Genomic DNA, 12,586 nt, shown 5'->3' with positions numbered 1-12,586 from the left:
GAATCTCCACGGCAATACCCAGGTTTCCTCTGAGTTATTGCACAATGGTACCTCCTATACTGAGCCAACAGATATTGCCAAAATACTGGTCAACAGATTCAGTGACAATTTTACTCCTCTCTCCCCACCAAAGTGCCAATCACAATACTGGAGGAATGCCAGGCACCCAGCATTACTGCAGCACAGGTTAAAGCTGCAATGTCAAAGGCCAAGGATACAGCTTCCATGGGACCCAATAATATCTCTGGATGTGTTCTACATGAACTACAAAGTGAACTGGCACCACATCTGTGTGCCCTGTTCAATCACAGGCTCACCTCAGGCTTTCCCCCTACCGAATGGAGCACTGCTATAATCATCCCTCTCCATAAAGGTGGAGTGACTACAGACCCTGGGAATTACCACCCCATTAGCATGATGAGTCTGATATGTAAGGCTATGGACCACATCATCATGGACCTAATTAACAAGAATATATAGGGAATCTCCAAACTCTAGATCCCATGCAATTTGGTTTTGTGAAAGGTAGATCATGCCTGCTCAACCTGGTTGACTTCTTTGAGTCAGTCACTAGAACTGTGATTGAGGGCAAAGCAGTTCATACAGCCTAGGCCTTTGATATCAGCGCAGTGGTGCAGCGGTTAATGCTGTCACCTCATAGCAAGAGGTTCTCTGGTTCAATTCTCAGCTGGGGTGCCTTCTCTGCAGAGTTTGCATGTTCTCCCTGCATTCGCGTGGGTTTCCTCCGGTTTCCTCCCACATTCTAAAGACATGCTTCTGGAGCATTTCTCCCTGGGCCTCCGCTGAAAACAGGATCTGTGGAACCTAGTCGGACTTTCCCGGTCAACAAATGTTAAATAATAAATAAATAAATAAATATCATTCCTCACTCAGGAATTATTGATAAACTCACCAAGCTAGGCATCATCCCCTATATCACTAGGTGGGTTGCAAACTGGCTCATGGATAGAACCCACAGTGTGAAAGTAGCAGACTCCAAGTCAGCCTGCTGACCAGTCATGAGTGGAATGCAACAGGGATTGGCCCTGAGTCCTCTCCTGTTTGGCAACTACTTCTCAGATGTACAGGCCAACATGGAGGAACTCTGGCTGACCAAGTTTGCAGACGACTGCAAGCTAGGAGCTATTATTAACTCTCCAAATGATGTAGACATCCTACAGAAAGGCCTAACTGAGAGCAATGACTGGTGTCGAAACCATGGCCTTAAGCTTAATGCCAGAAAAATGCATCATTATCCCCTTTGGGAAAAACTCAGTTCCCACAAATTATCACATCGATGGGAGCCCACTGAACACTGAAGGTGTTATAAGAGATCTGGGGGCACAGGTTGACAGCAACCTCTCCTTCGACCACCACATTGCCACTGTGGTCAGAAGGTCCTTCTATGTGGCACATCTCATTACTAAGGGTTTTGAATCCAGGAAGAAATAGGTCATCATCATCTCTCTCTATTCTTCTCTCATTAGGCCAGTCATCGAGTATAATTCCCCATTTGGCATGTACCTTACTAGACACATGCAACAGCTGGAAAGGCCACAAAAGTACCTCATTAAGAGGATCCTAGGCCTTAAATACATGAACTACATGGACAGACTCAAAAGACTCCAGCTATTCTCTCATATCATCTACAAAGAGGCGATCTCTGCTTGACTTACAAAGCCATGTCTGACCCAGCTCTTTTAGAAATGCTACATCAAAAGAAATCCAAATCCTTCCACACCACACACTCCAGAGACCTCATTACCACAATCAACAGAACATGCTGGAGGGACAGGTTCATAACCCAGAAACTGCCCATGCTTTGAAATAGACTTCCCATACATGTTAAGCAAAGCACCTCACTGGTCTTCTTCAAGAGAAATCTTGATGAGTGGATGGGAAATAGAGAGTTCACCCTGGGGATCACTGCAGTGGCTCTACTTGATAGAGGCACTGAGAACTAACATGAGGTGGCACAATGCCAGGGCACTTCTACGGGCTAGACTTGTAAAGGCTCCAGGGCCATTAACCTAGTACACACCTATGGACCTATGCACCTATAAACCTATGAATCTTACATTTAAGAAAACATCTGCTTATAAGTTCTCATGAGTTAGAGTGGATGGGTTTTACTGTATTGATGTAAAATTTGTGCATCTTTGCATTATACCAAGGGCTAGTATGATGACAAAGGAGAGGGCTGCTTAAAATGCTGGTAAGACCACCTAGCATGATTTATCCTCTACTCTAACTCTGAAAATACATTTTAGTACTTCCCTTAAAAAACAAGTGTCAACAATTTACCTACTGTTACTGGCTCACATTAAATATTGTATAAAACTTTGCTGTTATCTTTTGGGCTTTGATATTTTTACTATTAAATTATGTGTTGGTCTTTGTACTTAAGACTTAACTAAAACATACCTCAATTAATATTATAGAACTAGCATTCATTAAATTATAATATATAGTAAACAATTATGGATTCACTTAATTTTTACATGTTGGAAAACCTGCTTAAAAACAAATGTCTCATTGAATGCTGTTGCTGTGGATACTATGCTATGGACATATCACCTAATATTATTCCCTGCAATAACTGTATTAAATTGAAGAAACTCTTTCATATTTTTGTGTGCAAGAAATTAAGTAATCAACCTTCTTGTATATGTAATAACTTTTCAGTGGTAAGTACTGTAACTGAATTGGTTAGCTTATGATATACTGACCACTGGGGAAGGGATGCAAATTCACCTTGCAAACCCAAATTCCTGCAATCAACTAACTCTAGTAGTTGTAAAAAGGGCAGACTGTACTCATTATAACCCACTCAAAAGTATCTAAAAAAAGGAAAAAGTTAAGAAAGAACTGAAAAATGCACAAACAATATAATAACACTATTAATGATATAACTTTACTTTGCATACATGCATACATACATACATACAATTATTTCAAGCACAAGCATCAATACCCTTCTAGCTTGCCAATATACCAAAACACTTGATCCCATAATAAGTATCCAGGCTGTTCTTAAAAATATCTAAACTTGTGCTTGCTTTAATGTAATTTGGCAGTCTGTTCCATGCATCAGCTGCTCTCTCAGAGAACCAATCAGCATAGTTCTTGTTGTATAGAATCTTCTACATAGGTTGTGTGATGATTCTGTAGTACTTTCTGATAACCCCAAACATTCACAGAAGTAGTTGTCTCTAAATGACCAATATAACTGATCTCCTCCTAGATATCTATGAGAAACACTGTAAAAGTTCAAATATTTTACTCTTTCATAATAACTTAAATTTTCATATCCATGTTATATTTCTGCTGGACTCTTTCCAGTTTACTCATGTTTGTTTTCTTATAGGGTTTCCTTATTGTTATTCCATGCTCAAGTTTGGTTCTAATGTAACTAACAAACAATGACTTCATCATTTTTGATTTCCTAAACTTTATAAATCTTTTTATAAGACCTATAGTTCTATAGCTATCATTAACCAATTGGTTGCTATGATTAGAAAACCCAGGTCCTTAAATGAGTCTACAGTTTCAATTACTATGTGCTGCATTAAATATTCACCTTTCAGTGTATGCCTACCAAATCTCATATGCTTAGTTTCTGATGTATTTACCAGCGTATTATTCTTCTGTGCCCAAATGTTCAATGTTGTCAAGTTATTTTGCAGACATGCCTTATCTGTAACACATGTAATCAGTTTACCCAATTTCAGGTCATCTGCATAAAGAATGTAGAACACCTCAGATGAAAAAGTTATGTCTGAAGGATACAATCTAAACAAGTAGGGGCCTAGGACAGACCCCTGTGGGACATCCTCATGGTAACCAAGAATTTCACCTGTCCAATTGCTTTACGATACTTGCCATGTCCTATTTGTAAGCCATGCAACTATCCATCTTATCAAGAGTATATCAATACCTAGTTGTTCTAATTTATTGATCAGTGTTTTGTGTATGAACCTGACGAATGCTGAAGTTAAATCTATATAAATTATATTGCAGGACAATTTTTCATTCATAGCTGTTATTATATTGTTATAGAACATCACATATAAGGTGCTAATAGATCATATGCATGCTGATATATGATTTCAAGTCCCAACCTATTCAATTCTGACAATAACTTATCCAATATTACCTTCACCCTTATTTTTCCACAACATAAAAGTAGACTTAAGGCTCAATATGACTCTGGGTTTGTCCTACTCCCCTTTCCCTTGAAGACAGGTTTAATAAGAGCATGTCTCCAATCTTGAGGAATCTCTCCATATTTATATGACCTAGTGAATAATAGATATAATGGTACTGTAAGTTCTTGCTGAAGTGTCCTCAGGTCATTGTTACTAATTCTGTCTCCTTCCTGTGCTTTGTTTGGATCCAGTTTGTGCAGTTCTTTTTCAATATAATATAATTTGATTCCAGTATCTGGGGTTACCTGGATGTCACTAGGACAACTTATCACCCCTTTTGTGGAGCCAAACTGTTTTGCATAATATTTTATAAATATAGCTATAATCTGTTGCGTCTGAGAATAAATTTTAGAATGTGCACACAATTTATCAATTTGTATGTCTTTACTCCTTCCACATCTTATGTATCTATAAAAAGGTTTTCTATTATGCTCAGTATCTTTATATAAATTTTCTTCAAAATTTTCTTGATCTTGTCTCACACTATGCTAAATCTGTTTGTCCAGCTTGGCTATTTCAGTTTTCAAAGTTGTAGTTTGACTTGTCTTCCATTTCTTATATTTTTTGTCTCTCACTTTAATTAGATTTCTTGTTCTTATGGTAATATATCCCCCTAACATTGTATGCCTAGATCCCGATGTTAAACATTTTTTTGATTTTTTTGTACTCAAACAATTTCTCTTTCAAAACTTTCCACATTCCATCTGTAGTTTTTTTTCTCCTGAACACTTCACTCCAGTTAGTTTTACATGGCGATTGTTTTGCTCCCATATAATCTGTAATTAACTTTCTGTGCACTGGTTTAGATTTCAGTGTAACAGAATTATCTAGCACTAAATTAACCTTTATAACCCCATGATCACTGCACATCAACGGTGATAAAATCTGACTTGAAATAACAGTAATTTCTTTAGAAACACAAACAATGTCTAGTATGTTCCATCCCCTGGTAGTTTTTTTTTTTACAGTCTGAAGCAATTGTTGTTCCTCTAATAATTGAATCTCCATTACAAGAATATCTTTGCTGACCAGCTCTGAAGAATCTTCAACTTCTAATACAGGTAATATGTGCTCTATCAATTGTTACAAAGGATAGATCTTCATCACCATTAGTCTTATTAATCCCACTGTTTTCATTGTGTATTAAATTCACATCCAGCTGGCATTGTAAATCCATATCTTGAGCCATGTAGTCAACATCTGTCTTTCTCTTCTTTTTTCTTACAGTAATGTTCCTCAATCCTTCCACATTCAATTTTGATTTCTTCCTTTTCACTCCTTGCCTCTTTTTTCTACCTTCTCTTTTGCAAAAATTATAACTTTTTCTATAAACTGGGTGGCCACGGTGGTGCAGCGGTTAGCATTGCTGCTTCACAACAAGAGGTTCTCTGGTTTGATCCTCAGCTGGGGTGCCTTCTGTGCGGAGTCTGTATGTCCTCTCTGTGGTCATGTTGGTTTCCTTCTGGTGCTCCAGTTTCCTCCACATCCCAAAGACATGCTGTAGGTGGATTGGACACTCTAAATTGGCACTAAGTGTGAGTGCATGCATGTGTATGCCTTCTGTGGAAGGTTGGGCACCAGGCTGGCAACTCAAGACCATAAAAACTCCACTGCCAGTCATGAGCGGACAACGTGATCTGCTGTGGTGACCCCTAACCGGGAAAAGCTGGAAGAAGAAGAAGACGCCTTTTTCTATAGACTGAAGGTTTTCTGATAGAAAAATATTATCATTCCCTGTAACCTGTGTGTTACATAACAAAGTAGTGTCCCTTTTAGTACGTACTCCCTTTACTTTGCAGAAATTAATCAGTTTCTTTTTCTTCCTTGTTATTTTTTGTGAGCTTCTTCCTTTCTTTCTTTTTTTGTTTCCTTCTAAACAATCTGGATCCTCAGATTGCTGAATACTTGCATTCAGAATTCCAAGGTTGTCAGGACCATTGTCTTGTTTCATAAGGGTTGAATGATCTTTACAGACAATAGATGCCTCATTTCCTAAATGTGTTCTATTTGTTCTTTGCCTAACATCATTTACCTCACCAGTCCAGTCATTAATATATGTAACAACAGTTCTCCAAGCCATGTCAATTGCACAAGTGCAATCATCATCATTAAGTCTATATTTACTTCTAACAATAGTAAGCAACTCATCCAACTTTTGACATGAGGAACACAGATCACCAGTTTTATCAGCTGTTTAAATGTGCATAGCATTTATTACACTGTACAAGATATTTGTGCATTAGCAAATCATTAATTGCATACTCATTTAAGGAATCCATATCCATCTTCAAACAAATAAAATATTGTAAAAGAAAATAATCAAAATCAGTAACCACAGAATTTAGAGAGGACATAAATCAACTTCTATGACAAAAATCACACAAGCAATATACAACTAAATACTAAAGTAAGTACAGTTAAGTTGTTCTGACCATACACGTTCTACAAGCAGAAGAAGCTCTCAGTCGTACTTCTTTTTAACAGTAAAGATCAATAAATCACAAACCAGGGTAGGATTGTTTAGATATGCTCTGAATTTTCCTCTCTACAGTCTGTGTGAATTTATAGTTCTCTAGGTCCCTTGGCATGGCTAGAGTTTGCCTGTCTAAAACCTATCTCTTTCTAACAACCAACAGTGAAAGTAAAGGTAAAAACAACAAAATATGAATCAAAGTAAATATTGTTAACACGCTATCCCTTCCTACCTACAAACAGTGAAAAATAGTGATAACAAATAAAATATAAATTCAAATAAAACTTCTCTTACCAGTCATCTCCACAGTAAATCACAAACCAAGGTAGAATTGTTTAGATATGTTCTGGATCTTACTTTAATCAAGCAATACAAACACAAATGGAAAACTAACAACCAAATGTAAGTGGTTTGGACACCGAGTCTGTCTTAAGCATGCACTCAGATAAACATGAAACTTGCAGGTCCAAAATGCTTGATACACCACAACAGGTTGTCTCAGACTGCAAACAGGCTTTATGTCAAAACTTAAATCCATATGTAATACTACGAAAACCAACAGTTTTGTCCAGTCCTCACTACATGAAAATGATGGACTCTTCCAGCTCAAACAACATTAAGATAACCAATCAGTTCAATGTCCTAATGATATTACAACTTTAGATAAAGAAACATTAATCAGACTGATGAGAGAGAGCATTCCCAAATCATATGTTGATGTAACAGGTGATGATGTATTACCAGCAGACACCAGAATTGATTTTTATCCTGAGCAAACTTGCATTTCTTGCACTCATGGCACCACAATGGACATGAACATTAAGGAAAAAAGTAGAAATATTAGTAATACTGCTGACAGAATATTTATTTCATGAAATAAAAGATAAAAAAGATCTTCACAAACTGTATAATAAAAACAAAAGAAACATTTTTGCAAGAAACACCACACCCAACAATATCAAAAAGATAATTTTAATAACAGCAATAGATCACTTAAGAGGACAATTCGAATGAAGAAAGTAAGTTTGAAAACAAACTTGGTGTGGAAAATAATAGTAAGAAGAAAGGATTTTATAAGTATATTAATATGGTATCAACAATTCTTATCAACCATTAAACTCTATAAAATCTGATGGTAGTATAATATATGGTTCTTTGAAGCTATAACACCCATTGAATCAGCACTATGCAATATTGTTCAGTTAGATCTGCATCTGACAAATTATCAGCTAACATTGCAATTCCTGACAGTTCAACTTGTCTATTATATATTAGGGAATGACAGAAAGAGATTTTTAGTAAAATAAATAATTCAGCTTATATGGGGCCTGGTTAAAGCCCCTCTACACAGGTAATATGAATTAAGAATCACTTGCTGCAGATACTACATTTAATATTTAACAGGCTATTACAAATAAGTACTTTTCCCAGTTTGTGGAAAACATCTGCTATATAACCAACATATAGCAAGGGTAGCAAAAATTATCTTAACAGCCATAGACCTATTAGCCTCACTTCCACTCTGGGAAAATGCTTTGAAAGATGCATTGCTGAAGTAAAGGGGAGCAATAACACTGACAGCATCATTCTGGTCTCAGATCAACATAGTTTTGTAAATGGTAATATTCTATGTTTAAAGTAAGTTTTTATGCTCAGATTACAAAGGCCTTGGATCTAGTTCTCTTGTGTGGAGCATTTTTCTTAGACAAAGCATTTGACTCCATTCCTCATCTTGTAATTTACCGAAGCCTTATCAAGGCTATGGTCAATGCATTCTTGGTAAAATGGATTATGTCATGATTAACCAATAAATCCTAATGTGCAACTATACAAAGTATAATCTTCTCTTCCTTTCCATCTTGGAGTCTTCAAGACTCAGTTCTTGGACTGACATTGTTTAATAGTATATTTTCTTCCATTCCCAGATCTAAGACATGTTGTTTAAATAAGTATGCAGATGATTGTAATATTGGGTTCACTGCAGAAAATGAATCTAATATTGACCACTTAAACTCTTATACAAGACACATCAGTGATTGGACACACAACGCATGTGTACATTTTTTGTGATAACAAATGTAACACTATGAACTTTGGAAAGGCTGCTTTTCATTTGCTTGAGACCTACTATAACATCCTCTAAAGGAGGCAATCCAATACAAAGACCTGGGAATAACCATGATTACTAATCTTTCCTTTGACACACATCCTCAGCTGATATGTCATAAAGCCATTTATTCACCATGCGTAATAATCATAGCACAAGAAATGAGATGCATCTTATATTGCTACATAAATCACATATTATGCCAACCTTTCAGTACAATATTACATTTTTGAATATTCAGTGCAGGTCAATTTGTTATCTTCTTCAGAGAGTACAAAGCAAATATACCAAGAGGATTTTACTTCACAAAGATTATAGTTACAATAATAAATGCATGTATATCAGTTTATTTTATATTCATTATTAGTACATCCATGGTAAATTAATATTTACCTTCAAAGTCTTTCATGACTCTAATTTACAAGATATCTTGAACATAAAAATTTACAACTTCTGTTTAACATGAAGGCCATCAGGTTCCGAAATTTAAGTTAGGTGCTACGAGAACATGCTCATACTGTTCGTACTTATCCAGAAATCATGCAGCCATGGTTACTAGTTGGTCATACAGACTTAATTTTGGTGCCCAAATATACAGTTATAAATCAAATTTTGGATAGACAAAAATCTCTCACATAAATTCTATTTTCATTCTACTTATATCTGGAGCTTAGTCAGGATAGTTTCTTTCTCTGTAGGGGTCATAGACACTATACTATACGTTTCTGTAATATTATATTTAATCCCACTGACATTTATTTATTGATGATTTATTAATTTATTAATTTGTGCGCTTTAGTAAATGGGGTGGAACACTGATGCAAATGGATGTATTGCAGTATCAGCCTTGCCAAATATAAATGCCATTAGGCATGCCTGTTAACAAGAAGTATTATGAATACATACAAAATGTGTGAGTATGGCAATGACTCAGTAAGGGCAATAATAACAAATTGCACATTATAAGTGACTATAGGAAGGGATGGTTAGAATAAGGAGGGGAAAAAGAAGATGAAAAGAGTGAAAAAATAAAGGATAAAGCACAAAGTTTGAAAGATGGCAAAAGGGAAATAAGAGTACTCAGAAATTAACTATATACAATATACACAATGTAGGTGAGATGTCACATATTAGTGTAGGGAAAATGCGAGGAAGATAAAGTTGTCTGACTGATGAAGGGAAGAGTGGGGAATTAGGTGTCCAGAGGGAAGGCATTTGAAACTGACTCTAGCTTGAGATGATCTTTAAGCTGAGCATGGAATGAAGGGTATGAGGTGAGTTATTTAAGATTAGTAGGAAGGGATTCCCAGAGTTTTGGGCCTAGGCTGGAGAAGGCATGATTAGTGCACTGAAGTCTAGTTCTAGGATACTGAAGAATGGACCAGAGTGGTTAAGACTTCTTAGATTATACTGGGGAGGGGTCACCTAAATAGGTTGGAGCCAAGGGAAGAGCAGGATTGTTCTTTGAGGAGCTTTTACATTTGGGATCCAAGAAACAGGTTGGCATGTCATTGGGCAGGTAGAGAACTGGCTTTATTAAGCATTATACAATGATGCTTATTTCTATGGCAGACAGTAATAAAACAGTAGATATAGTTGCTAATGCTTGGATAGTGGAGTTTAACCTGTAGCCATCCACATCCAAGCTGCACTAGTAGAATGCCTTTACCTATGGCATTCATAGTTGGTCTAAAGAGAAAGAGGGCATTTTATAGGACCAAAATAGGAAGAATGTAATTTCTTCTGTAATTGTTCAAGTGGGATCAAGCCACATACCAATGTATTTGAAGGAGATGACTTGATCAATGGGGTTGTCAAGATGGTCATGGATGAGAAGAAATTGAGAGTTATTCTGCCATTCGGGGGGGGGTCAAACAGCATTGTTTTAGTTTTGGAAGTGATCAGAATTAGCTTTTCCTTATAAGCCATTTGATAAGAGAAAGGGAGTTAGCTTGAAGTTGCTGCTGTATGGCTGAAGAAGTCAGATTTAAAAGAAATAAGACCATGTCATCATCACAAAGTAACAGATGGAGGTGAGGGAGGTCAAGTAGTAGTTTATTAATGAAAACTGGAAAAAGAAGAGAAGGGGAGCCAGAATAGAATCCTAAGGGACTCTTTTAAGGAGAGGGGGTGGAAGCAGAGAGTGTGTATTGAAACAGCATAGAGAAGTACTAATTGGAAAGATATATTTTAAATCAGTGAGCTGTATCTGTGCTAATTCCAGTTTCATTTAGGAGATCTAAAAGAAAATGTTATGGCAACCAGATTGAAAACTCTGCTAAGGTCAATAAAGATAGCTCCAGTGAGGAGAGCTTTGTCTGTAGTTGGGAGAATATCAGTAAGTGTCCAGTGTGCAGTAGAAGTGCTCATACCAGCCCACAAGCCATGCTGTTCTGAGGATAGTGTATGATATTGGGAGATGCAATGGGAGAGCTGATTGCTAAATAATTGTTCAAGGATTTTACCAAATATGGGAAGAACAGGGAGGAAACAGAAGTCAGAGGCATGGGATGGGTTAGTTCTTTTTTTGTGGGGGGGGGGGGTAAAAGTGGTTGCTTTCCACATACCAGGCATGATGTTTTGAGTTAGGCAGAGATTATAAATGTGAAGAATAGTGGAGAGGACTATGAAATCCTTACACAGGAATAAGAGCCATGAGGAGAAGATTGTCATGACCAAGTCAGTTTTTGTTCTTTTGGTTGTGGTACTACGTGTTTAACTTTGATTGCTTTGAAATGGAAAATGTGAATATGGGTGATGAGACAGGTTAAATGGAGAGTAGGGGTTATTAATGGAATCAGTGACAGAAAGTGTACTGAAGTGGTAGCTGAAATCAGTGGCTTTAAGGAACATACAGTGATATGTAAGTCAATCAGTTTACAAATGCACAGAAGAAAAAGCACTAACGAAAGAGCAGAAAGCCTTCCAATCTAGGTAAAAAAATCTTATTTTTAAATTCCTGTGCAATGGATGTAACTAGTGGCAAACTATGTCAACAACCCATAAGAAAGAGAAAATGCTTTATACAGTATAAGAGAGAGACTTTGCAGGGAACCAAGTGAAAAGGTTACAAAGACAAAAAAGGAGGAAGAGGTTAGGCGGCCAGCTCCATACCCCACTCAATGAACCACACAGATATATCACAAAGAAGAATACAGGAAAATGCAAACTAACATGACATCAAGCTTCAATTCTGTTAAAAAGATACTTTATATACTTGCTAAAATAACATTAACCTGCCTGTAATATAGGAAAACAAATCCTTTGGCAGTATTAACTGATGAAGTGTAAAAGGAAGGGTGGATTTTTATATGTTTTTCTGTATGAGCAACCATTAAATATGACATACACAAGAAGAAGAGGTAACTGGAAAACATAATGCAGAACTGAGCTGTAACCTGCCTGTAATATAGGAAAACAGCATCCTTTGGCAGTATTGACCAAACAATCAGGTGCAAAAGCAGGGGTGAATTTTAATGTGCTTTTCAGTTATAGCAAAGGTGTAGTAGCCATTCTCTCTGAATAACCATTAAATAAGACATAGACAAGAAGTGAAGGCTAGTAGAAAATATTGTGCAGAACTGAACTGAAACCTGCCTATAATATAGGAAAACAATGTCATTTGCAGAATTAACCAAATGATCAGGTGTAATTGCAGGGGTGGATTTTTATGTGCTTTCTTCAGTTGGACCAGCCATTACATAAGACATAAGAAGAAGCGAAGGTAAGCTGAAACCTGTATGAGTATTTGCTTGTCTAGGTTGTTTTTTTTTTTTTGGTGGCTTCTGACTTTTGAAT

This window comes from Protopterus annectens, chromosome 2.part0, assembly GCF_019279795.1.
Source record: "Protopterus annectens isolate FY-2018-M chromosome 2.part0, PAN1.0, whole genome shotgun sequence".
Lineage (NCBI taxonomy): Eukaryota > Metazoa > Chordata > Ceratodontiformes > Protopteridae > Protopterus > Protopterus annectens.
This window is presented reverse-complemented; position numbering follows the sequence as displayed.